The following is an 11,332-nucleotide window of genomic DNA, read 5'->3' on the forward strand; positions in this document are numbered from 1 at the left end:
TAAAATCATACAGGTGCTTTGCGTGTGTGCTCCTTGTAAGAAAGCTTGTTTTATCATCCATATTCAACGGTCTAAATAATATCATCAAACATGCAAAGGATGAGATCGTACACTTTACATTGTGAAGAAACATAAGCAAGCACATATATTGGAAACAATAATGCTTTTTGAACCAGAATTAAGTATGAATGGACATGTCTCCATTACTAGGGTGATGCAGTAACGATACAACCCGAGAGATTTCTCGTCGCGAACACGTGATTAGAACGATTTTGTGAGTACTGAATATAATGACCCTGCCAATTGCGGGCTTCATGTAGACTCGCCCATAGTGTATTTTTGGGTAACCGAACATTTACCTCTCACGAGAAGGTTGATTTGGCTGTAATTCATTTCAATGACAACTCCCGGTTAGATTGTTTGTTTGTTTGTTTGTTTTTTGTTTTGTTTTTTTCCTTCTTTTTTTAGGGATGATATTATTATATCTCCAGTTACAAATAACCTGCCAGGTAGATATTATCTCTAAGACACTGTAATAGCTAAAGAGCAAATTGTGATCAGTTGCTATCCGTGTGATTTCAACTTTTTCCCGAACGACAATGCCGAAAAGTAATTGTTCATACTGGTCACCTTATATAGTATTAATCATTAATGTGTTACCTGCGCTATCACAATAGTAACTTGTAATATCATTGATATGAGAAGACAGTCGTTACAAGGAGGCTGTACGAAGCAAAATCAAACAAGAAATACAACTTTTTATTTTCATTAATCATTATCTATTTGACCAAAAAAGAAACATTACAGCACAACAGAACAACATGCATAACAGATGCCACGCACATAAAAATGACACAAAACATAAATAAAGAAAGTGTAATGCTACATGCCGGTCTGGGCTCGCAAGAGCGATTTTAATCGCTTTTGTTCTGAGGCATGACAGCCCAAAACAACTATACAACTGTTAATAAAGCTATATCTTTTTGGTTTCTTAAAACCTTCACGAATGAACTTCTGTTAACGTTTTTTTTTTTCCCAGTGCTGGTCTAATTATACAATGCCCGTTTTCTTATAGTAAGTTGTTATTGTGTGTGCTTTTTTTATCTATTGGTGTTAAAAATAACTGAAGAAAAAGAGTAAACCATCAGTTTCGTCTATGTGCTCTTAATCATTTCTTTCATTTGAGTCATACCACCATACATAACTCGCTTTTCTATCTAAGCCTTTACAAGACAACAATAAATAATGATAATTGAGCACAGATGATTCTAGAAAGTATTATTCCTTCTTCTGGGTACGATGCTAGTCCCTAGACTTTTTATATCATATATACTGCAATTCGGACTTTGAATATTGGATAAACATATCGCCCAATTTCCTCTTCACCCGAACTGTTCCTTTTGTAAGTAGCTACAATTTACTGTGGTAGTTCACGGAATTATAGTCATTGGAATCCTCTACAAAATCTCCTTGTGATCAGCGGCAAGACATGATATGATAAGGACAATCATCTTATGTAATTTTAAGTACATTTTGGAGATACGTCAATAAATGATTGGATGTATCACATAAGACAATCCTATTCAAATGTTGTGGGAGGCGTTAAGCCCGCCGCACACTATACGACTCAGCACCTTACGACTGATAGACTTTGGATCTGAAGTAAACAAGCGGTGTTTATTCTGAGGATATTGTGATATATTTTGAATCCAAAGTCTGTCAGTCGTAAGTTTGTGAGTCGTATAGTGTGCGGCGGGCTTTAGATGTGCTCGTCAACTGGAAAGATAAAACATGTATACTAAACTCTATAGTTTTGATCAAACTCAGTTCAAAATCTATATTTATTTAAGTCAAAACATACATCCCACAGAGACCAAAAACAAACAAACAAACAAACAAACAAAGTAAAGCACACCGAAATGTAGTGAGTATTCTCTTCTTGACAACTCTCAACGAGGTACAGTGTATTTCTGAGAGGAAAATTATGGCGCCACCACGTGAACTGCGGACAGCAGGGACAGTCAAATTGACGATCCCGTCGTATAGGAATGGCAGTGTTTGTTCCAAAATTGCTCCTTCAATTATAATTGCAGCTTTCGCTTAGCCTGACTCTATTAAGCACGCATGGAGGACCCTGATGGTAATAGTAATTACCTTCATGCATATGCTCCCACGGATGAACTTCGACGGTACATTACCTTTTAGGAATCCATATTACCTGTATTCCAAAATGTGTCATTCGTGTAGAGTTACCGCCATGATTTTGTTAGACCTATTACCAAGCTCAGTAAAATGCACAAGCATGCAAAGTAGTATAAGCTTTAACCTGTATGCATGTGAACATGGAAACAATGAATTCGTCCATTATGGAAATACAAAGTCGAAGTGTGCGTGTGTAAATAAAGCGGTTGGGAAAGCTTAGGGAAAGGTGACGGGAAAAAACAACAACAACGAGTAAATAATACGTACTCAGTTTAGCTCGGCTGTTGTGCTTGTTTCACCATCATCATTATCTTGATTGTTATTTTGTATTATCATGACGACTGTTATCAATCATGCATTACAAAACGCTCTTCAGAAAAAAAAAAAAAAACTAAATCACAACGTCCACAATGTAGAAATATCAAAAGACTAACAGCACATTACTGCCAAGTAAGTACGAGTATTCTACAGTGTTTACTATTTATCGACCGTACTGTACATCCGTACGGTACGGAGCACGTACAGGTTTGCATGTACGTATGCTACTTACAAGTATGTAGGGTCTACGTACAGCACGTTACTTCTGACCAATCCATGTTGATAATGCGAGCCCAAGTGCGAGCCTTAGCCTCATTAAAAAAAAAAATAATAAGAGGCAAGTATATCATTTTGCCCACCCCCCCCCCCCCCCATAATTCCGGAGACGAGGAGACGAGAAGGAGTTTCTTGCTTTTTTGTCAGAAAAAAAAAGTTTACCCCCATTAAACATTGGAAGGGCAAGCATATTCATTAGTGAGATGAGAAGATTTTCTTGCTTTTTGGCAGAAAAAAAAAAAGTTGCCTCGAGTCCATAGAATGTTCGAGGGCAAGCACACCATCTGCCCCATTCCAAATAATTATATTTCCCGAGATGAAAAGATTTTCTTGGTTTTTTTTTTTTTTTTTTGGTTTTGCTAGAAATCTGTCCAATTATTTCACCCAAAGTGTGCACCAGATGGCAGGTTGCTGAATTTCAATTCTAAAAAAGCAAAGTCTCTCTCGTGTGGGAGGGGGATACCTCTTCCCACACCTTCCCTCGTTCGGTCTACTTTTCATGGACTTGATACACATATAGATTGACAGATTTACATAATGTTTCATCGAAAGTGTGCACCAAATCTGTCACTTTACTTAATTAAAATAGAATGCAAAAATTCCGTCGTGGGGGAGGGGATATCATCCCCTTTCAATTAACAATTAACCCTTTCCCAATCGCCAAGGGGGGGGGGGGCGATGAGGCAGTCGCCCTTCTCCCCCCCCCCCCCCCCCCAAGGTTTTGACCGGGGATTTGGAAGGCGGAAAAATATAATTGAATATGGGAGAGGTATCTTACCACCCTCCCATTGCCTTGTCCCTTCTATAGACTAAGTACACTATGCGATGGGGAATGACAATTTCCGGATTTCTCACAAAAAGTGTGCTTCAGATCGCTTGATTTCAATTCTAAAAACTCAAAAGCTCCGTCGAGCGGGAGGGGGGTATCCACCTCCCACATCCTCCCCCTAAGCGCTACCTCACTATACTTTGTACATATATACACAGAGATGATGCACACTCGAAATAAGAACCATTAACATTTCACCGAAAAAAAAAAACCAACTGTTTGTTTAAATCATTGTTTTGAGAGGGGGCTGCAAAAAAATTCAAGTACAGTTGTACTGCACCCAAAGTTTGCACCAGATCGCTGAATTTCAGGTCTGAAAATAAGAAATCATCTTCATTTGGGAAGAAATGCCGCTTATGTACACTCTCGTGTGCATGCTTTTTTTTCTGTTTGATTGCTTAACAGACAGCGTTCATAATATTCAGTGTAAGAATCAATACAAGAAGTTTATTTAACTACACCGTTTTATAGGCAAATTGTTTAATAATGATTTACATCAAAATGTACCGCTACCTTACTGGCACTGTTTCAAGTCAATGAAAAAAATGCAAATACCTGCATCAAATTGCACCATTTACAACATGCAAAAAGTTCTCATCGTTGGAGGGGGACACCCCCTCCCCCACCCTCCCTTTCGCTCACTCCGCTCGCTCTTGTTTCGTCGCGTTCATGATATTCAGTGTAAATATTAAATCAGGAAGTTTATTTTTGGAAACTATAGGCAAATTGTTCAACAATAATCGACATCAAAACATACTGCTACCTTAAACAAGTGGGACTGTTTCAAGTCGATAAAACAAGCAAAAACATGCATCAATTTGCACCATTTACAACATAAAAATGCAATTTCAGTTCTCACCGTGATAGGGGGATGACCCCCTCCCAAACCCTCCCCCTCGCTCGCTCCGTTTGTTCGGGCTCGGTCACGTTCATGACATCAGTGTATGAATTAATACTAGTTCAAGAAGTTTATTTAAATGGTCATATAGGCACATTGTTCAATAACAATTTACATCAAAATGTACTGCTACCTTAAACAAGTGGGACTGTTTCAAGTCGATAAAACACGCAAAACCCTGCATCACATTGCACCATTTACAACATCAAAATGAAAAAAAAAAATTCTCACCGTGGAAGGGGGACAAGCCCCTCCCACACCCCCCCCCCCTCGCTCCCTCCGCTCGCTCTTGTTTGGTCGCATTCATGATATTCATGCAGTGTAAATATCAAAACAGGAAGTTTATTTTGATGATACTATTTTATAGGGAAATTGTTCAATAATAATTGACATCGAAATATACTGCTACCTTAAAAAAGTGGGACTGTTTCAAGTCGATAAAACAAGCAAAAACATGCATCAAATTGCACCATTTCTAACATCAATATGCAAAAAATTCTCACCGTGGGAGGGGGACACCCCCTCCCACACCCTCCCCCTTGCTCACTTCGCTCGCTCTTGCTTTGTCGCGTTCATGATATTCAGTGTAAATATTAAAACAGGAAGTTTATTTTGATGATACTATTTTATAGGCAAATTGTTCCATAATAATCGACATCAAAACATACTGCTACCTTAAACAAGTGGGACTGTTTCAAGTCGATAAAACAAGCAAAAACATGCATCAAATTGCATCATTTACAACATCAAAATGCAAAAAAGTTCTCACCGTGGGAGGGGGACAACCCCCTCCCACACCCTCCTCCCCCCCCCCTGCTCGCTCCGTTCGCTCGCGCTCGTTTGCTTCGCTCCCTCGCATACTAACAGCCCCCCCCCCCCCCCCAAAAAAAAAAAAAAAAAAAAAAGATGAAATCCTAGCTACGCCGGTGCCCTTTCCCCGCTTGGTTTCCCTTTAAAAAAAAAACTAAAAGTCTGGGGATTGAGAGCTTCCTGAATTCCAAACGTCTGTCAAAAAAATCTCGTTACATTTAGTGTCAAAACGCACCCCTCTTGAAAAAAAGCTGGTGACCCCCCTGTGCGCTTTCAATGATTTCCCAAAGTGGTGTAGTGACCTGTCCAATGAAAACTTCATTTCAGTCCAATAATTGACTGCATTAATTCTGTACTGGTGCTTTATCATGAGAGTACAGTTTATTTTATTAAAGTCAGTTTTGTAAAGTTAGCGATCACTCTCTAGTCTGCACTGTTCGAGGGGTGCCTGTTAGAAGATAGAAACCTATATGCAGATCAAACTACCACATGAAACATGCAATGACGTGTATCTTCAAGTGTGTGGTTCCTTATCATGATTCGCGATATTTAACTTTAACCAAGCAATAGCAAAGGTAATGAGTGTATTTAGATATAACCATATTAGGTGTAAAGGTAAGATAGATTTGAGAATGCGCATATAAAGTCATGTGGTGAACCCGCTATAACATGAGATTATTTCTAAAATTCCAGAGGTTGATGCTTGCGACACATGCAAAGAGCATTGCTGTCCTGACCGCCTGGTTAATATCGATCACATGAAGATACAGGTGCGAGTCATCAGCGAAAATGCAGTGGTAAGGTATATTGCAAAATGTTGCAATGTAAACAATAGGCCTGTTTCATAGTGTAACCCATGGGTCCCAACGAAGACTAAGGATAAACTAGGAAAATGAAGTGATGAGGTGGTCACTAAGTATGTTGACATATCTTTTTAGAGCACATCCCTTTTCGTAACAGTTACTCATGAAATACCTTATTTTGTTTTATATACTTGTACTGGAAACAGTAAGTTTTTACATGGAGAATCAAATGAATAGCTGAGACCAACTGCAATATCAACAGCCATTTTCACGCAGGTAATAACGTTTCCGAAATCTATCATCGATAGATAGTCTGTTGTTTACAGGTCAATAAACCGAGAGTCATGCATTGAAACTTGCGATGAACAAATGCATTCTCTAGCCTTTACGTTCTCCACTCTACTGGAAATATTGTGAAATGATGACACTACCAGTTTGCTATTAAACAAATGACTGAATAGTTGCGTACCTTTGGTACACACTCCTGGGAAAGATACTGGTTATATCTTGCTAAATCAAAAGCCGAAACTAGAAGTCCAGGGTTCAATGATACATTCCATGTATTTTTAGTTCCCACTTGAAAATATTATAAATAAGTACTTGAATAAAACATCAGGCTTCTCATTACATTTTATGGAAGAACCAACTTAGACACAATAAGGAACTATAAATGTTTGAAAGTGTTACCTCACAATAACATGGAATTAAATCTGTTTGTGTCAATGAAAACCCAAATTAGATACCATATTTCATGTTGCGAAGGTAGCATGAACGGAACAAGGAACACTTTGGTCATGACATTAAAAACCTCAGTTTCTTGTTTATAAATACCAAAAACTATAAAAGACCAAAGGCATTTCTTTGAGAGTAATTCATAACTAAGTAACAATATTTAGATGCTTCCACCTGGACTTGAAGAGACAACCAGAACGTATTACCCCAGCAAGGACCGTTCCGCCGTCCTTTATGTACATTATTAGGTAATCATAATTTTGACATCAAGCGCGGCGAAACATTTTCGTGTAGGGCCATAGGTAAAAGAGCACCATAAAGCAATGTTCCGTTTCAAATACTATTAATGATAGCTATCGGAAGTCCTTTTAATCGATGATAGAGGGATAATAAGAGTAGGGGAAGAGAACAGGAACATTGGCATCACTTGTGTGACAATACGTATTATTGCATTATTGGATGTTTTGAATAATAACTTACAAAATTTACATTTATATAATTCTATGTGCTTTTATATACATCAGTCAGTCGGCGAATCGATAAACATAATCGAGTGACAGCAAGTCGACATTATGTTCTCCAATTAAATATTTTCGTGCAGACACTTCACAAATTAGACAAAACGATAGAACCATGAAATTACAGCACAGTCGATACAATTCGGCAATTGATGGATTGCCAACGGAATGTAAGTTTAAGAAACAGCATGTCATATTATACATGTGTCATATTATACATGTGTAAGGGGTACACAATCAACATATAATGGCTACAGTTGACGGTAGAGGGCGTGCTCAGAGCAGAGTGGTTGCCGTATACGGCACCTCTCTGCTTGCTGTTAACAGGTGAGTCGATGGAAAGAAGAACCTCGACAATTACACACAAAATGAAGGTGGACAGAAGTAGTTTACCATGGCCGAAATTAAGCCGGTTTATTTGTCTCTGCTTGATCGTGGTTTTGTTCAATGGCACTGAATGCACGGTATTCTATGTATGTGCGTACCTTTGTTAAGTCGGTCTAGGTACGGACGTGGTTGTGTGTACGGGCGTAGTTAGTTGCGGCTGCCGTAGTCTTGTACGCACAATGTATTCGTAGTGCAGTAGTACAATGCAAGGACTGCAGACCTGCGTAGGTTTGTGTACGTGACCAATTACGGTATTGAACAGTGTATTATATTAAATGGGTTAGTCAAATACCGGTTAGTGATTGGCTAAACACAGTCACGTGATGGAGGAACATTCGTTATGTTCGCCCATGGGAGAACATTCTTTGTAATGTTCTCCCATGGGAAAACATTTTCACGTAACAATCCATGAATGACAGAAGAACCCGCGCGCGCACAGTGAATTTGGCTCTGCGCGAGCGATCGAGTGCGTTGTCAAATGGTTATGCTGGTGGTTGACGTTGACGTATTTGACTAACCCATATAATATAACAGATGATGACTTGTTGTCGGGAACATGTACCAACGTTCCACCCTCAGAGTTTGAAATGCTACTTCGGGAGGCTATAAGTCCCTCGACTTCGTCTCGGGACTTATAACCTCCCTCAATAGCATTTCAAACCCTTCGGGTGGAACATTCGGTATGTTCCCTCCCCCGCCAGTCATCATCTATATAATGTAGCGCTGTGTAACAGTAGGCCTATATGGCGTTTAGCGTGATCCGTGTACTCTGGTATTGCATGGTGCTGTGTAGTATGGGGCGCCTAGTGTGATAGGATGCTGAGTTGATGGTCTTTGATTAAAGCAATCTACCTATGCAGCATTTGTAATGCATTTATGTTGATAGAGTTGAGAAGGATTGAAGTTTAACCAGAGAGATGTGTAGTGTAGGCACACTATAGACACAATCATATACATTCCTAATGCATTTATGGTGGAAGAGATAATGAGGATCGAAGTTGATCAAGAGAGATGTGCAGTACGTGTAGGCACGGTATAATCACAATGTTGTCCATAAGGGTTGTACTGTAATTCAGCCATGGTTTTAATTAATAGGGAGAACCCTTGTATTGCATTAATTGATGACTCGTAATGTCTGTGTAGGTTATGGTTATAGTGCTACAGCATCACTTACGTAGTATGAGGGTCTCAGTGTGAGAAATGATGCGAGTTCATTCGGTTAACTATAGGCTACATATTGTGCTGTTCGCGCTGAATTGATTTGCAATTTCGGCTTTTCATACCTAGGCTAGTATTATCATTTGTTCACAGTTGATAAAAGAGAATCTAAACGCCTTTTGTGTGGTTAGAATTCCATGAACGGTCTAGCGTAAGTAACGCTAGTGTAGGTTATGTACGGTACATATTGATATAGCGCAGGACTGACAGCTACGCATTGTGTATTGTACTATGTATGTTGCGTGTAGAGTAGTTGTAGCGTCGTAGACTCGCATTGGCTCTTTGTTTTATCACTTAACTGTGAGTTGATATGACGTGTAAACCAGTATTCAGCACTCGGTTTATATGGTGGTAATTATACGTCCAGACTTAATTCACAACTTTTTAAAGATAGAGTTTGATTTGTACAGTTGAGCAATTCAGTTTGTTGAGTAAGACTTCCAGGTGAAGATTCAAAAGTAGATATGAGGTTGGATTTGATACTAGTAATGATGAAGACTAGTAATAATTAAAAATGTTGTGTGAACAGTGCCAGTCTAAATAATGCATTTAGACATCAGTATGAATAAAAGACTGTCCTTTGTCTTTTGTGTTTTGAGATGCGTGCTGTACGTATTACACCCATAAGTACCGGGTATTCGTCCCATAAGACTAAATGTCGTCCTATACAGGCTGAAACATTAATTTTCTACATCTTTATGTGACAGGAAGTGTTATTATAGCATTTTAAGCAGCTCTGGTTTAAGGAGAGTATTATTTACTTTATGGAAACCTGAAGGCAAGCGTAGTGATACATGTAGGCATGAAATGTGTAGTGTGTGTTGATTTGGATTTTCCATACAAACCTTTGCAATTTATTGCATCATTTCACAGCTTGGGACAGGATCACAATCCGAATGCGTCGATCACAAGGGTAAAGCTTCTATGCTTGGAAGAGCACAAGTCTGTAAGTCTGGTACAGGGTCTTTACACGTATATTACGGCCTCTAAACATTATTTTTCTTGTTGACATTGCAACAGTGTACAAAGTGTATTAACATTGCTACAGTGTAACAGTGAATAGATAATGACATCACAAAGCTGCCACTTTATGATGTGTAGTGAATACATGGATACATAATATGTATGTATAATGATATGCAGTACAAGACAGTGTACTACTGTTTGTTCAGAAGAAGCAAACCTTTTTGTGTGTTAATGGAGAATTATGTACATGTATGCTCAACATACTGTAATCCAAGAATTAATGTTTTATATATTCATACAGTGTATCTTCATTGTTTCATTTACAGTTTTACCGCTCGTTCATTCACATGCATGCGCACACGCACTTGGGCTTGCGCATGCACAGCAAGGAGGAGAATTCATTAAAGACATGAGTGCAACGTTCGACTCGACTGTCTGCAATTTTATTCTTGTTGTACATTGTGTATACGGCGGTTAGCTGACTGGATAGGATCTAGTGGTACCTAGAAACCCGAGGCCATCATACATATAACGAATGGGTTATAGAGGTGTGTGTACGTTGTGTCGATGGTGACATTTGTGTTATTTAGAGGAGGCCACGGTAAAGAAGAAGCTTGATAGAAGTGTCCGAGTTGAGGCATTCTTTCCTTTTAAAGAATTCCCGTTGTTTTAAATGTGCATAAATATAATTTTGATTGGATTAAGCCAGGGTACACTTGTGTAAGGTACCATAGTTACGTCTGACATATCACATACTTCTCATATCACATAATTGTTATATACATTGCAGTTCGATTCTTAACGTGGGAGGCTAGGTTATAAAAGACGAGAAGACTCGGTAGTAATGTTGGGACGTATTTCAGTACTGTGCCTCCTTTATGGTACTGTATGCATATGTTTGATCAGCTTGTGTGGATCGTTGACATTGAGTTATATGTAACACAGTTATACAGTTGGTACACTTTAATAAAGTGACCTCTCTGCTTGCTGTTAACAGAGGCATGATGTCGAACGGAAGCTTGTGTGACGTGTTGTGTGCCCTAGTCCAGTGCGAGACCTGTGGGGACCCACGTGCCTTACCACATAACAACAACAACAACAACACAGACCCACAACACCGAGCAAAAACCCTCACACAAGTCATGTAATATCATTATCAAGTACTGCGAGCAAAAACAGCGCGCAAAATGCCTTGTGTTGTGCAGGAGGAAATGCTACCGTTATTGTTATTGCAAAATATCAGGTTGAAGTTAGATTATCTCAAGATGTGGGGTACTTTGACTATCAATCATGTATAATTAAACAGCTGATCACTGTTGTTGGTGGACATGTTCAGCTTTTAAGACATGAGAGATTAAACTGTTATTTGGTTCGT

This window comes from Diadema setosum, chromosome 19 (genome assembly GCF_964275005.1).
Source record: "Diadema setosum chromosome 19, eeDiaSeto1, whole genome shotgun sequence".
Lineage (NCBI taxonomy): Eukaryota > Metazoa > Echinodermata > Echinoidea > Diadematoida > Diadematidae > Diadema > Diadema setosum.